This window comes from Budorcas taxicolor, chromosome 2 (genome assembly GCF_023091745.1).
Source record: "Budorcas taxicolor isolate Tak-1 chromosome 2, Takin1.1, whole genome shotgun sequence".
NCBI lineage: Eukaryota > Metazoa > Chordata > Mammalia > Artiodactyla > Bovidae > Budorcas > Budorcas taxicolor.
This window is the reverse complement of record NC_068911.1, coordinates 50,495,407-50,512,219: the sequence shown is the minus strand read 5'-3', so window position 1 is coordinate 50,512,219 and position 16,813 is coordinate 50,495,407. Positions and strand designations below refer to the sequence as shown.

Genomic DNA, 16,813 nt, shown 5'->3' with positions numbered 1-16,813 from the left:
TCTTGTTGGTTGTTTCTTGAATATATAAAAAGATGTCTTTCATAAATTCTATACATGGCTTGGTTGCTATCTTAAAAATTATTGATCAGTCTCTTCTTTCATCTGAGACTCCAGTTGATTGTTAGACTCTGTCCTTTAACTGTATTACCCTCCCTTTTATATATTCTATCTTTTTATCTCCCGGGGTGCATTCTGTATATTTTTTTCCTTATACCAATTCTCTCTTCAGCTATTTGTAATCTACTCTTTTACCTATCCACTGAGTTCTTAATTTGGTTCATTGTAGTTTTCATTGCTAGAGGTTTTGGTTTCTTTTGGATATAATCCATCAGTTTTTAGGTTCTTCTTCCTTGCAAACTTTTCCCCCCAGATTTGTCTTATTTATTTAAACATAGTTGTTTTATAGTCTATGACTGATAATTCTGGTATCTGAAGGTTTATAGATCTGTTTCTTTTGTCTGCTGTTTTTTTCCAGTTCTTGTTTGTTGTGTTCTATTTATTGGTTATCTTTGGCTGCTTTATAGCCATTGTACTTAAAAAATATTACAGAAAGTTCTGAGATCTAGAATAAAGTTACTTTTTTTTCCAGAGAAAATTTAGAGTGGCTTCTATCGGATACCAAGGAACATTAATTGTATCACTATAATGTGCCACCCTGAGGCAAGTTTCAAGAGTTAAGGTTCCTCGGTCTGCTGCAATTATGGAAATGTATACTATTATACCTATATGTGCTGATTCTTATTCAGTTAACCCCAGTCTCAGAGTCTTTGAGATCCCAGCTTATCATGAGAAATCTCTAACATTAGATTCCTCACCTTGTCTGACACTGAGCTTGTTTTCTGATCTTCTCATTCAAATGAAGTTATCAAAACAAAAGTTCAAATTTACTGCGACTGGCCTTCAAGTCAAAAGAGGACCCTGTATGAGCTTACCTCTTTACCTTCCTCTGTGCACTTCAGGCTTTGCTTAGTAATTTCTTACAATCTTGTCAATTCTTCATTAATTTAAAGAAATCTTTTAAAATCGTGTATTCAGTATATTTAGATTTTTTCAATAGAAGAGTTCATCCAGTAATATAGTTTGCTATAACCAAAAACAGAGGAGGACCACAACCTTGTGAATATTGTGAATTATTTTCCTTCTAATTTCACTGAGTTAGAGTCAGAATATACATTGTGTCAAGTCGCTCAGTCATGTCTGACTCCCCGTGACCCCATGGACTGCAGCACACCAGGCTTCCCTGTCCTTCAGCATCTCCTGGCTTGCTCAAACTCATATCCATTGAGTTGGTGATGCCATCCAACCATCTTGTGCCTGTCTTCCCCCTCTCCTCCTGTCTTCAAACTTTCCCAGTGTTGCGGTCATTTCCAATGAGTCAGTTCTTCCCATTGGGTGGCCAAATATTGGAGCTTCAGCTTCAGCATCAGTCCTTCCAATGAACATTCAGGACTCATTTCCTTTAAGATTGACTGGTTTGATCTTGCAGTCCAACGGACTCTCAAGAGTCTTCTCCAACTCCATAGTTCAAAAGCATCAATTCTTTGGCACTCAGCTTTCTTTATAGTCCAATCTCACATCCATACTTGACTACTGGAAAAAACCATAGCTTTGACTAGACAGACCTTTGTCAGCAAAGTAATGTCTCTGCTTTTGAATATGCTCTCTAGGTTGGTCATAGCTTTTCTTCCAAGGAGCAAGTGTCTTTTAACTTCATGGCTGAAGTCACCGTCTGGAGTCATTTTGGAACCCAAGAAAATAAAGTTTGTTTCCATTGTTTCCCCATCTATTTACCATTATGTGATGGAACCGGATGCCATGATCTTTGTTTTTTGAATATTGAATTTTAAGCCAGGTTTTTCAATCTCCACTTTCTCACCTTCATCAAGAGACTCTTTAGTTCCTTTTTGTTTTCTGGAATAAGGGTGGTGTCATTTTCATTTCTGAGGTTACTGATATTTCTCCTGGCGAAATCTTGATTCCAGCTTGTGCTTCATTCAGCCCAGCATTTCCAATGATATACTCTGCATATAAGTTAAGTAAACAATAAATATACAGCCTTGATGTACTCCTTTCCCAATTTGGAACCAGTCTGTTGTTTCATGTCCCATTCTAACTGTTGCTTCTTGACCTGCATAAAGGTTTCTCAGACGGCAGGTCAGGTGGTCCAGTATTCCCATTTCTTTAAGAATTTTTCACAGTTCGTTGTGATCCACACAGTCAAAGGCTTTAACATAGTCAAGGAAGCAGAACTAGATGTTTTTTATGGAGTTCTCTTTCTTTTTCCATGATCAAACAGATGTTGGCAATTTGATCTCTGGTTCCTTTGCCTTTTCTGAATCAGCTTGAACATTAGGAAGTTCTCAGCTCCTGTACTATTGAAGCCTGGCTTGAAGAATTTTCAGCATTACTTTGCTATCATGTGAAATGAGTGCAACTGTGTGATAGTTTGAATGTTCTTTGGCATTGTCCTTCTTTGGAATTAGAGTGAAAATTGACCTTTTCCAGTCCTGTGGCCTCTACTGAGTTTTCCAAATTTGCTGGCGTATTGAGTGTAGCACTTTCACAGGATCATCTTTTAGGATTTGAAATAGCTCAACTGGAATATCATCACCTCCACTAGCTTTGTTCGTAGAGATGCTTCCTAAAGTCTACTTGACTTTGCACTCCAGGATATCTGGCTCTAGGTGACACACCATCATGGTTGTCTGTGTCATTAAGATCATTTTTGTATATTTCTTCTGTGTATTCTTGCCACCTCTTCTTTATGTCTTCTACTTCTGTTAGGTCTATACTGTTTTTGTCCTTTATTGTGCCCATCTTTGCATGAGATGTTTCCTTGGTATCTCTAATTCTCTTGAAGAGATCTCTAGTCTTTCCCATTCTATTTTTTTCTTCTATTTCTTTGCATTGACCATTGAGAAAGGCTTTTTTTTCTCTCCTTGTTATTCTTTGGAACTCTGCATTCAGATGGATGTATCTTTCCTCTTCTCCTTTGCCTTTTGCTTCTATTCTTTTCTCAGCTATTTGTAAGCCCTCTTCAATCATTTTGCCTTTTTGCATTTTCTGGGATAGTTTTGATCACTTCCTCCTGTACATTGTTATAAACCTCCATCCATAGTTCTTGAGGCACTGTGTCTACCAGATCTAATCCCTTGAATCTATTTCTCACTTCCACTGTATAATCGTAAAGGGATTTGATTTAGGTCATACCTGAATGCTCTAGTGGTTTTCCCTACTTTCTTCAATTTAAGTCTGAATTTGGCAATAAGGAGTTCATGATATGAGCCATACTAAGCTGCTGGTCTTGTTTTTGCTGACTGTATAGAGCTTCTCCATCTTTGGCTGCAAAGAATATAATCAATCTGAAATCAGTATCTATCATCTGGAGATGTCCATGTGTAGAGTCTTCTCTTGTGTTGTTGGAAGAGGGTGTTTGCTATAACCAGTGCGTTCTCTTGGCAAAACTCTGTTAGCCTTTGCCCTGATTCATTGTGTATTCCAAGGCCAAACTTGCCTGTTACTCTTGGTATCTCTCAACTTCCTACTTTTATGTTTCACTCCCTATGGTGAAAAGGACATCTTTTTTAGTGTTAGTTCTAGAAGGTCTTATAGGTCTTCACAGAACTGTTCAGCTTCAGCTTCTTTGGCATTAGTACTGTGAGCATAGACTTGGATTACTGTTATACTGAATGGTTTGCCTTTGGAACAGAGAGATCATTCTATCATTTTTGAGAGTGCATTTCCGACTTTTTTGTTGACTATGCAGGCTACTCCATTTCTTCTAAGGGATTCTTGCCCACTGTAGTAGATATAAAGATCATCTGAATTAAATTGTCTCATTCCAACCATTTTAGTTCACTGATTCCTAAAATCTCAATGTTAACTCTTGCCATCTCCTGTTTGACCACTTCCAATTTACCCTGATTCATGGACCTGACATTCCAGGTTGCTATGCAATATTGTTCTTTACGTCATCGGACTTTACTTTCACCACTAGATACATTCACAGCTGGGCATTGTTTCTGCTTTGGCTCATTCTCTTCATTCCTTCTGGAGCTTTTTCTCAGCTCTTCTCCAGTAGCATATTGGGCACTTACCAACCTGGGGAGTTCATCTTTCAGTATCGTATCTTTTTGCCTTTTCATAATTTTCATGGTATTTTCAAGGCAAGAATACTGAAGTGGTTTGTCATTCCCTTCTCCAGTGGACGACGTTTTGTCAAAACTCTCCACCATGACCTGTCTTGTCTTGGGCGGCCCTACATGACATGGCTTATTGTTTCATTGAAGTAGACAAGGCTGTGATCCAAGTGATCAGTTTTGTTGGTTTTCTGTGAATGTGGTTTTCATTCTTTCTCCCCTCTGATGGATGAGGATAAGAGGGTCATGGAAGCTTCGTGATGGGAGGGACTGGCTATGGGGAAAACTGGGTCTTGCTCTGATGGGCAAGGCCATGCTCAGTAAATCTTTAACCCCATTTTCTCTTGATGGATGGGGCTGTGTTCCCTCCCTGTATTTTTCTGGTAATACCCCTAAGGTCCTGAATCAAGGGCATTTACCTAAAGTTTATCAATATCTCAGTCTTTACCACAAGCAAACCAGTAATCTTAACTTGTTCTTTTTTAAAAACTAACTTTTGTTGATTTATCTATTTTTGGCTGCACTGGATCTTCGTTGCTTTGCCTAGTTGGGGCAAGTGGGAGCTACTGTCTCACTGTGGTGCATGGGCTTTTCATTGCTTGGCTTCACTTGTTGTGGAACACAGGGTCTAGGTGTGTGGGCTTCGATAGTTGTGGCTCAGGGACTCAGAGCTCAAGGGCTCAGTAGTTGTAGTACATGGGCTCACTTGCCTCAAGGCATGTGGAATCTTCCAAGACCAGGGACTGGGAAGTCCCTGTGCCCTGCATTGGCAGGCAGAGTCCACTGGACCACCAGGGAAGTCCTGTTAATTGGTTCTTAACACACTTTGACCTATACAACCACAAACTTCTATTTGTATCATTTAGTTTTTAAATTCCAGATTCATATTGATCAAGTGGGTTTATTTGTACTAATTGCTGATTTAAACAATAATAAAGTACTCAGTGCTTTAGTCTTTCACACATTTCTCACTGCCTGCTCCTGGGCTCTTAGATCTTTTACCTGGAGTAAGGCCTATGATAGTTATTTCAAAAAGGAAAGATGGTAAACTTTCTGTAATATTTATTTTGTCCTTGCATTTACAGTTTACCTGGAAATAAGATTCTAGGTTTAAATGTTTTTTCCTTCCAGATTTTGAAAGTATATCTCCAATGTTGTCTTCTAACCAATATTACTGTTGAAAAGTTTAATGCATGATTCTTGTTTTTACAATGTCTTTTTTAATTTCCTCTTTTATTATTGTTTTTCTTTTTACTTCTTGAAGCCTTTAAAATTTTCTCTGGCTTTGGATTTTTTTAATATTTTATTTATTTGGCTGCAGTTATTTATTTGTCTTACTTGTGGCATGTGGTCCAAGTTGTGGACTTAGTTGTGGGATTTTCAATCTTCACTGCATCCTGCAGGATCTTTCTTTCAATTGTGGCATTGTTGCAGAAAGGGGGACCCCTTCCAGGCCCAAAACTGGGCTCTTGTCTAACACTCAGAAATGAGTTGTCCAAGAAGACAGATGTGCTGACAAAGCAAGAAATTTTATTGGGAACCGGCACCCGGGTGGAGAGCAGTAGGGTAAGGGAACTCAGGAGAACAGCTCTGTCGCATGGCTTACAGTCTCGGGTTTTATGGTGATAGGATTCGTTTCTGGGTTGTCTTTAGCCAATCATTCTGACTCAGAGTCCTTTCTGGTGGTGCATGCCTTGTTCAGCCAGGATAGATGCCAGAGAGAAGGATTCTGGGAGGTGGTCAGACATGTGATGTTTCCTTTTGACCTTTCCTGAACTCTTCTGGTTGGTGGAGGATTATTAGTTCCGTGTTCCTTACCAGGACCTCCTGTCATAAAACAACTCATGCAAATGGTTGCTATGATGCCTGGCCAGGGTGGGCAGTTTCAATCAGTGTGCTTCCCCTAACAACTCCCCCCGAGAGACTTCATACTCAAGATACTTCTTGGGAATTAGGGTGGAGGTCTCTTTCTTCTGTAACTTCTTCCTGCTGTGCATGGGCATAGGCCTCCCTAGCAGAGCAGAAGTCTCTCTCTACCTGATCTAAGTCAAGGTATTTTTTTACCTGAAACCAGCATTCACCCTTGTAATAACAGCACTTTAGTTTGAAGCTGTTGGCTCCTCTCAGAGATGAAATAGACAGGGGCCACACAGGAGACCCAACAGGATGGTCATCACTGGTCCCCAGAAACAGGAGGCAACAGTTGGGGTGAGGGCTGCAGGGTTTGTGACTTTTTTTTTTTAATCGGTTGATGGTGAGGCAACAGAGCTGTGCTCTGGGAATCTTGTGTTTAGTCTGAAATTACCATCCTCCACCTGGGTGGGGGCTCCTGTTCTGTAGAAGAACTCAAAGACATTGTTATGCATATTTCTTTGAGTAGGAACCAGGACCCTGTCTGGAGGCTGTACCAACCTTTGATTGTTTCTCCTGTGTTTCTGTATCCCCTCCCTTCCCTGATTAGCAATTGTTTGAATCCACCCTTTGGAGTTCAGGGAAGGTCAAGGATGCTGAATGTAGCCTATATCTTACTGACAAGAAATGGAGAGCACAGATCTGTACTCCAGAGCCCCACAGAGTCCTGCTCAGTTTTAATTTAGGAAACTGGGCAAATATGGCTGTGATAACTTCCTGTCAAAATGGGGCATAGGACTGCCTCAACTTGGAGAAGAGACACTGAATTGGAAGTATTCCTGAGTTCCAAGTCCTAGATCTGAGCCTTGTATGATTAAAATCTCAGTCCCTTGGTCTGCCATTTTGTTGTAATGGACCAGAGGTGGGATAACTGGAATTTTAATAGGCAAAACAAATCTCATTTCTTTTTAGAAGAATAGGCCTGGAACCCAGTCTGGACCTGGCACTTCAGGGAGACTTGTAGCCAGGTAGCCAGTTGCCTAATTTTATAAAAAGTAAGGTTGCAGTTACTAGCTTCCAGCAGACATTGTTTTGAGAATGGTGGCATCTAAGCCTGACATGACTCAGAAAACTTAAGTGTTTAGCAATACAATGTATAATCTGAAATTACACCCATAGTATCACCTAGTTATTTCCCAGGATGTCTAAATGATAGCTACTCTATCTTGACTTTTAATGTAAATTTTCCATAATAGCCAAAGCAGATGTCACCATTAATGATGTCAGTGTTTCTCTAAGTAAGAGAAGATGCAAGAATTGGGACTCATTAAATCGTCTCCTGAAAAGATCTAATTATCTGAAGACCTGTTATGCCAGTTTTTCCCAGAGCACAGAGTGCCTCATTCCTGATTTTCACCCTGAACTCCTTTCAGGGACATTGAAAGTCAGTAGTTGCAGTGGCCATGATTTAATCTTTGTAGACGTAGATGGCAAGTGTCAGTTTTCAGTTGGCAGAGCCCCTTTTTGTTCATAAACTTGACCGTGATTTTGACGAGGGCATTTCATGATCATTTTATCCCATGGTGCTGAGAATGTCCGTTCTCAGGTTTGGCAAAGATTCTGTTGACAGGTCACTCAATGTGCTGTTACTGGACTAGGCCATAAAACAGTATCCAAAATTCTCTGGACCACCTGTCTTACTAGCTCTTGGTCCAGGAAAACATTCCCTCTTGTTGCTTCTTCCCTTATCCAGTTACACTGTTACTATCATTGATCTCATATGGAGCTATATATTATTTTATCAGAGGCCTCAAACACATATTTGGCAGTGTAAGAAACAGCAATTTTGTAAAACAGATGAAATACAAATAACATAGCTAGCAGTATTTTTTTTATTTTAATTGGAGGCAAATTACAATATTGTAGTGGTTTTGCCATACATTGACATGAATCAGCCATGGGTGTACATGCGTTCCCCATCTGGAACCCCGCTCCCATCTCCCTCCCCATCCCATCCTTCAGGGTCATCCCAGTGCACCAGCCTTGAGCACCCTGTCTCATGCATCAAACCTGGACTGGCAATCTGTTTCACATATGATAATATACATGTTTCAATAATTTTCAATAATTTTCTCACCCTCACCTTCTCCCACAGAGTACAAAACACTGTTCTATACATCTGTGTCTCTTTTGCTGTCTTCATATAGGGTTATCGTTACCATGTTTCTAAATTGCATATATATGCGTTAGTATACTGTATTGTTTTTCTTTGTGACTTACTTCACTCTGTATAATAGGCTCCAGTCTCATCCACCTCATTATAACTGATTCAAATGTATTTCTTTTAATGGGTGAGTAATATTCCATTGTGTATATGTACCACAGCTTTCTTTTCCATTCGTCTGCCGATGGACATCTAGGTTGCTTCCATGTCCTGGCTATTATAAACAGTGCTGCAATGAACATTAGGGTACACGTGTCTCTTTCAATAACGGTTTCTTCGGTGTGTATGCCCAGCAGTGGGATTGCTGGGTCATATGGCAGTTCTATTTCCAGTTTCTTAAGGAATCTCCGCACTGTTCTCCATAGTGGCTATACTAGTTTGCATTCTCACCAACAGTGTAAGAGGGTTCCCTTTTCTCCACACCCTCCCCAGCATTTATTGTTTGTAGACTTTTTGATAGCAACCATTCTGACTGGTATGAAATGGTACCTCATTGTGGTTTTGATTTGCCTTTCTCTGATAATGAGTGATGTTGAGCATCTTTTCATGTGTTTGTTAGCCATCTGTATGTATTCTTTGGAAAAATGTCTGTTTGGTTCTTTGGCCCACTTTTTGATTAGGTCGTTTATTTTTCTGGAATTGAGCAGCAGGAGTTTCTTGTATATTTTTGAGATTAATTCTTTGTCAGTTGCTTCATTTGCTATTATTTTCTCCCATTCTGAAGGCTGTCTTTTCACCTTGCTTATAGTTTTTTTTCATTGTGCAAAACTTCTGAGTTTAATTAGGTTCCATTTATTTATTTTTGCTTTTATTTCCATTACTCTGGGAGGTGGGTCATAGAGGATCCTGCTGTAATTTATGTCAGAGAGTGTTTTGTCTATGTTTTCCTCTAGGATTTTTATAGTTTCTGGTCTTACATTTAGATCTTTAATCCATCTTGAGTTTATTTTTGTGTATGGTATTAGAAAGTGTTCTAGTTTCATTCTTTTACAAGTGGTTGTCCAGTTTTCCCAGCACCACTTGTTAAACAGATTGTCTTTTCTCCACTGTATATTCTTGCCTCCTTTGTCAAAGATAAGGTGTCCATAGGTGTGTGGATTTATCTCCGGGCTTTCTATTTTGTTCCATTGATCTATCTTTCTGTCTTTGTGCCAGTACCATACTGTCTTGATGACTGTAGCTTTGTAGTAGAGCCTGAAGTCAGGCAAGTTGATTCCTCCAGTTCCATTCTTCTTTCTCAAGATTGCTTTGGCTATTCGAGGTTTTTTGTATTTCCATACAAATTGTGAAATTATTTGTTCCAGCTCTGTGAAAAATACCATTCGTAGCTTGATAGGCATTGTATGGAATCTATAGATTGCTTTGGGTAATATACTGATTTTCACTATATTGATTCTTCCAATCCATGAACATGGTATATTTCTCCATCTATTTGCACCCTCTTTGATTTCTTACATCAGTGTTTTATAGTTTTCTACATATAGTCCTTTGTTTCTTTAGGTAGATCTATTTCTAAGTATTTTATTCTTTTCATTGCAATGGTTAATGGAATTGTTGCCTTAATTTCTCTTTCTGTTTTCTCATTGTTAGTGTATAGGAATACAAGGGATTTCTGAGTGTTAATTTTATATCCTGCAACTTTACTATATTCATTGATTCAGTTCTGTTCAGTTCAGTTCAGTCGCTCAGTCGTGTCCGACTCTTTGCGACCCCATGAAGCGCAGCACGCCAGGCCTCCCTGTCCATCACCAACTCCCGGAGTCCACTCAGACTCACGTCCTTCGAGTCTGTGATGCTATCCAGCCATCTCATCCTCGGTCATCCCCTTCTCCTTCTGCCCCCAATACCTTCCAGCATCAGAGTCTTTTCCAATGAGTCAACTCTTCGCATGAGGTGGCCAAAGTACTGGAGCTTCAGCTTTAGCATCATTCCTTCCAAAGAAATCCCAGGGCTGATCTCCTTCAGAATGGACTGGTTGGATCTCCTTGCTGTTCAAGGGACTCTCAAGAGTCTTCTCCAACACCACACTTCAAAAGCATCAATTCTTCGGCACTCAGCCTTCTTCACAGTCCAACTCTCACATCCATACATGACCACTGGAAAAACCATAGCCTTGACTAGACGGACCTTAGTCGGCAAAGTAATGTCTCTGCTTTTGAATATACTATCTAGGGTGGTCATAACTTTTCTTCCAAGGAGTAAGCGTCTTTTCATTTCATGGCTGCAGTCACCATCTGCAGTGATTTTGGAGCCCCCAAAAATAAAGTCTGACACTGTTTCCACTGTTTCCCCATCTATTCGCCATGAAGTGATGGGACCAGATGCCATGATCTTCGTTTTCTGAATGTTGAGCTTTAAGCCAACTTTTTCAGTCTCCTCTTTCACTTTCATCAAGAGGCTTTTTAGCTCCTCTTCACTTTCTGCCATGAGGGTAGTGTCATCTGCATATCTGAGGTTATTGATATTGATTGCTGGAGAAATCCTGGCAATCTTGGTTTCAGCTTGTGTTTAGGTCTAGTAATTTTCTGGTGGAGTCTTTAGGTTTTTCTATGTAGAGTGTCATGTCATCGGCCAATAGTGAGAGTTTTACTTCTTCTTTTCCAGTTTGGATTCCTTTTGTTTCTTTTTCTTCTCTGATTGCTGTGGCTAAAACTTCTGAAACTCTGTTGAATAGTAGTGGTGAGAGTGGGCACCTTTGTCCTGTTCCTGACTTTAGGGGAAATGCTTTAAATTTTTCACCATTGAGGATAATGTTTGTTGTGGGTTTGTCATATATAGCTTTTATTATGTTGAGGTATGTTCCTTCTATTCCTGCTTTCTGGAGGGTTTTTATCATAAATGTATGTTGAATTTTGTTAAAGGCTTTCTCTGCATCTATTGAGATAATCATATGGTTTTTAACTTTCAATTTGTTAATGTGGTGTATTATGTTGATTGATTTGCACATATTGAAGAATCCTTGCATCCCTGGGATAAAACCCACTTGGTCATGGTGTATGATCTTTTTAAAATGTTGTTGGACTCTGTTTGCTAGAATTTTGTTAAGGATTTTGGCATCTATGTTCATCAGTGATATTTGGCCTGTAGTTTTCTTTTTTTGTGGCATCTTTGTCAGGTTTTGGTATTAGGGTGATGGTGGCCTCATAGAATGAGTTTGGAAGTTTACCTTCCTCTGAAATTTTCTGGAAGAGTTTGAGTAGAATAGGTGTTAGCTCTTCTCGAAATTTTTGGTAGAATTCAGCTGTGAAGCGTCTGGTCCTGGTCTTTTGTTTGCTGGAAGATTTCTGATAACAGTTTTGATTTCCATGCTTGTAATAGGTCTGTTAAGATTTTCTATTTCTTCCTGGTTCAGTTTTGGAAAGTTATACTTTTCTAAGAATTTGTCCATTTCTTCCAAGTCATCCATTTTATTGGCATATAATTGCTGATAGTAGTCTCTTATGATCCTTTGTATTTCTGTGTTGTCTGTTGTGATTTCTCCATTTGCATTTCTAATTTTGTTGATTTGATTTCTCTCCCTTTGTTTCTTGATGAGTCTGGCTAATGGTTTGTCAATATTATTTACCTTCTCAAAGAACCAGCTTTTAGCTTTGTTGATTTTTGCTATGGTCTCTTTTGTTTCTTTGTCATTTATTTTTACCCTAATTTTTGAGATTTCTTTCCTTCTGCTAACCCTGGGGTTCTTCATTTCTTCCTTTTCTAGTTGCTTTAGTTGTAGAGTTCAGTTATTTATATGACTTTTATCTTGTTTCTTGAGGTAAACCTGTGTTGCTATGAACCTTCCCCTTAACACTGCTTTTACAGTGTCCCATAGGTTCTGCATAGTTGTGCTTTCATTTTCATTCGTTTCTATGCATATTTTGATTTCTTTTTTGATTTATTCTGTGATCTGTTGGTTTTTCAGAAGCATATTGTTTAGCCTCCATATGTTGGAATCTTTAATGATTTTTTTTCCTGTAATTGACATGTAATCTACTGCATTGTGGTCAGAAAAGATGCTTGGAATGATTTAAATTTTTTTGAATTTATCAATGCTAGTTTATGGCCTAGAATGTGATCTATCCTGGAGAAGGTTCTGTGTGCACTTGAGAAAAAGGTGAAATTCATTGTTTTGGGGTGAAATGTCCTATAGATATCAATTAGATCTAACTGGTCCCTTTTATCATTTAAAGTTTGTGTTTCCTTGTTAATTTTCTGTTTACTTGATCTATCTGTTTGTGTGAGTGGGATATTAAAGTCTCCCACTATTATTGTGTTATTGTTAATTTCCCCTTTCATACTTGTTAGCATTTGCCTTACATATTGTGGTGCTCCTATGTTGAGCGCATATATATTTATAGTTTTTATATATTCTTCTTGGATTGATTCTTTGATCATTATGTAGTGTCCTTCGTGTCTCTTTCCACAGCCCTTATTTCAAAGTCTATTTTATCTGATATGAGTATTGCTACTCCTGCTTTCTTTTGGTCTCCATTTGCATGAAATATCTTTTTCCAGCCCTTCACTTTCAGTCTGTATGTGTCCCTTGTTTTGAGGTGGGTTTCTTGTAGACAGCATCTATAGGGGTCTTATCTTTTTATCCATTCAGCCAGTCTTTGTCTTTTGGTTGGGACGTTTAACCCACTTACGTTTAAGGTAATTATTGATAAGTGTAATTCCCATTGGCATTTACTTTGTTGTTTGGGGGTTCAAGTTAATACACCTTTTCTGTGTTTCCTGTCTAGAGAATGAAGAGCTGGTTTGGTGGTGCTGAATTCTCTCAGCTTTTGCTTGTCTGTAAAGCTTTTGAATTCTCCTTCATATTTGAATGAGCTCATTGCTGGGTACAGTAATCTGGGTTGTAGGTTTTTCTCTATCACTTTAAGTCTATCCTGCCAATCCCTTCTGACCTGAAGAGTTTCTATTGAAAGATCAGCTGTTATCTTTATGGGAATCCCCGTGTGTATTATTTGTTGTTTTTCCCTTGCTGCTTTTAATATTTGTTCTTTGTGTTTGATCTTTGTTAATTTGATTACAATGTGTCTTGGGGTGTTTCACCTTGGGTTTATCCTGTTTGGGACTCTCTGGGTTTCTTGGACTTGTGTGACTATTTCCTTCCCCATTTTAGGGAAGTTTTCAACTATTATCTCCTCAAGTATTTTCTCATGGCCTTTCTTTTTGTCTTCTTCCGCTCGGACTCCTATGATTTGAATGTTGGGGCGTTTAACATTGCCCCAGAGCTCTCTGAGGTTGTGCCCATTTCTTTTAATTATTTTTTCTTTTTTCCTCTCTGCTTCATTTATTTCTACCATTTTACCTTCTACCTCACTTATACTAAGTTCTGCCTCCATTATTCTACTGTTGGTTCCCTCCAGAGTGCTTTTGATCTCATTTATTGCATTATCCATTATTGATTGATTCTTTTTTATTTCTTCTAGGTCCTTCTTAAACATTTCTTGCATCTTCTCAATCCTTGTCTCCAGGCTATTTATCTGTGATTCCATTTTTTTTTTTCAAGATTTTGAGTCATTTTTACTATCATTCTTCTGAATTCTTTTTCAGATAGACTCCCTATCTCCTCCTCTTTTGTTTGGTTTGGTGGGCATTTATTATGTTCCTTTTCCTGCTGAGTATTTACCTGCATTTTCATCTTATTTATATTGCTGTGTTTGGGGTGGCCTTTCTGTATTCAGTGGTTTTTGTTCCTCTTTATTGTGGAGGTTCCTCCCTGTGGATGGGGTTGGATGAATGGCTTGTCAACGTTCTCTGGTTAGGGAAGCTTGTGTCGGTGTTCTGGTGGGTGGAGCTGGATTTCTTTTCTCTGGAGTGCAATGAAGTGTCCAGTAGTGAGTTTTGAGATGTCTATGGGTTTGGTGTGACTTTGGGAAGCCTGTTTACTGAAGTTCAGGGCTATGATTCTGCATTGCTGGAGAATTTGCATGGTATGTCTTGCTCCAGAACTTGTTGACTCTTGAGGGGTGCTTGGTTTCAGTGTAGGTATGGAGGCTTTTGAATGAGCTCTTATTGATTAATGTTCCCTGGAGTCAGGAGTTCTCTGGTGTTCTCAGGTTTTGGACTTAACCCTCCTGCCTCTGGTTTTCAGTCTTATTCTTACAGTAGCCTCAAGACATCTCCATCCATATAGCACTGATGATAAAACATCTAGGTTAATGGTGAAAAGATTCTCCACAGTGAGGGACACCCAGTGAGGTTCACAGAGTTACATGGAGAAGTGAAGAGGGAGGAGGGAGATAGAGGTGACCAGGAGAAGAGGGGGAATCAAAGGAAAAGAGAGCAATCTAGCTAGTAATCAATTCCCTATGTCCTCTCCACAGTCTGGAACCTTTAGAGAGGTTCACAGAGTTACACAGAGAAGAGAAGAGGGAGGGAGGAGATAGAGGTGACTGGGAGGAGAAAGGGGGGAATCAAAGGAGAGAGACAGATCTAGCCAGTAATCAGTTACCTAAGTGTTCTCCACAGCCTGAAACACACAAAGAGATTCATAGAGTTGGATGGAGAAGAGAAGTGGGAGGGAGGAGATAGAGGTGACCTGGGGGAGAAAAAGGAGAGTCAAAAGCAGGAGAGAATAATCAAGCCAGTAAACACACTCCTAAGTAAAAATGGGTACTGAAGACTAGATCCTTAGAGGTACAAAGTTGATAACAAATACCCAAAAGAAAGATTAAAAATCTAGAGTAAAGGTTAGACTCTCAAAAAATTCAATATTAAAAAAACAAAACAAAATCACAAAAATTATAAAAATATAAGCCGGGAGCCAGCACAGGAGATCCCACCCATGACAAGGTCATGCAGAGAGACCTGACGGGGCAAGGTGAGTCAGGTCTCAAGGGGTCCTCTGCCTGAGCATCTACCCCGAAACTAAAATCTGTTTACTGTCTGCTATACTATACTCTTCTGACATTACAGGGGGCTATCCTCGACCACCTTTCTCTGGAAAAAGTTAACTTAGAGTTCCAACTGGTCTCCTGCATGTGAAAGGAGTGTCTCAGCTCAAATCCCTCTGATGGCTCTCTAACTTGCCTGACAGTTGGAGACTTTTACAACTTGTGATTGTTTACAGCCCCCCAACCGCGAGAGGCACGAAGCTTAAAAGATCTTAAAGATATAGAGCCTTTTAGAGCTAAGAATTAGTTTGGTGAAGGGTTTCATTGTTGAGTTAATGTTTGCCACCAGGCCTCCATATCCTTTATCTTTTAGGCACCTGGGAGGATATTAATCAATATAAATGGGATGCAGAAATAAGAATATAGTAGTTTTGATGTTAGCAATACTAGACTTTTGAGTTAATGAATTTTCTCTTTGTTATAAATCACTGTACTCCTCTTTCTTTGTTATAAATTGTTGTGTCCTTGCTATGTAAGAATGTAACTTTATTTAGTGCTTTCTTAGAGTGGCACCGGACTTTGGGAAGAACAACACTATTAAGGCAAATAAGTTTTCTGGTTGACAGACCCTTATCAGAAAAGGGCCATTAAATGCTAATAGGCCTTCTGGCCAGAAGATGATGTAAATCATCTAAGACTTGTGTATACAGCTAGGTATGCAGAGAGAAAGCCTGGTCTCGATAAGAGTCAGGGCTGCTGACACCATAATTTTGTATTATCCATTCATCTCTATGTACAACCAAAGTATGAAAAGCTTTCCTGAACAATAAAGGATGGACCAGTTTCTCAGACCGGCTTCTCAAACTGGTTTCTTGGAAATCTGGCTCCCCCCGTGTTGACTCTCTCTCTCTCTCTCCCTCCCTCTCCTTTTCAGGCTGATCCCTTGGAGTGCAGAGGCTCTCTGAGTCTACTTACTTGTCCTGGATTCTAAGACCCACGCGAGAGGGAGCCCAAGGTGAGGCACTCTCTGCTATTCAAGCAGGCGCCTGTGGCCTAACGTAGACAGTGCAAACCTCTTGTCTCGAGGTTTTATTAGCTTTCCATGTAAACCAAGTTATTCAGCCTCTTTTCTCCACTAATTTTCCTACTATACTATTCTTTCCTAATCTCTCTTTATATTTCTAAATAAGTAAGTTTTTCCTCACTGACTCCGTCCACCCTTCAAATTCCCTGGATCCACCAGGGCTGGACCCCAGCAAATATATATGAAGTTTGCTTTAAATATAGAGTCTTTTTTTTTTTTTTGCAATGTAATAGTAGGTTATAAAAATGAAAATTAAAGGAGTAATGGAGGACTTAAAATTTAAAAAAAAATTTTTTTTACTTTAAAAAATGATAATAGTAAAAATATATCTAGGAATTTCTCTGGAGCTGTTGTGGGCAGTGTGGGATCAGTTTAGTTTCAGATAGTTCCTTGTTCCAGCTTATACTTCTCAAGATCTATAGGCCCCTTCCAATGTAGTCGGTGCTAACTACAGGATTTTAATCTGTTGCACCTGTCACTTCCAAAGCGGTTCCCTCTGTTTATTTTGGCTTCCTCTGTTTGCAAGTCTCTTCAGTGTCTAATTTCCACCCTGGCACAAGGGGGCGAAGGTGGTCACTTATTTAGGCTCACTTGTTCAGTCGTGCTGTGGGGAGGGAGGAACACTGCAAACAAGTATCACTGGTGTGTGTGGGGAGTGCTCACAGTGTCTGGGCCACACTGGGTTTGCCCC

At 39.4% G+C, this 16,813-nt stretch overlaps 1 long non-coding RNA gene across 1 annotated transcript in view; it reads left to right on the top strand.

Moving 5' to 3' along the window:
- The window catches only part of LOC128063029 (uncharacterized), a 45,021-nt gene extending 28,979 nt beyond the window's left edge, over positions 1 to 16,042 (top strand). Inside the window, exon 3 of the long non-coding RNA XR_008200868.1 lies at positions 15,973 to 16,042. This is a non-coding gene — a long non-coding RNA (uncharacterized LOC128063029). The remainder of the gene's footprint in view (positions 1 to 15,972) is intronic.
- The last annotated feature ends 771 nt before the right edge of the window (positions 16,043 to 16,813 follow it).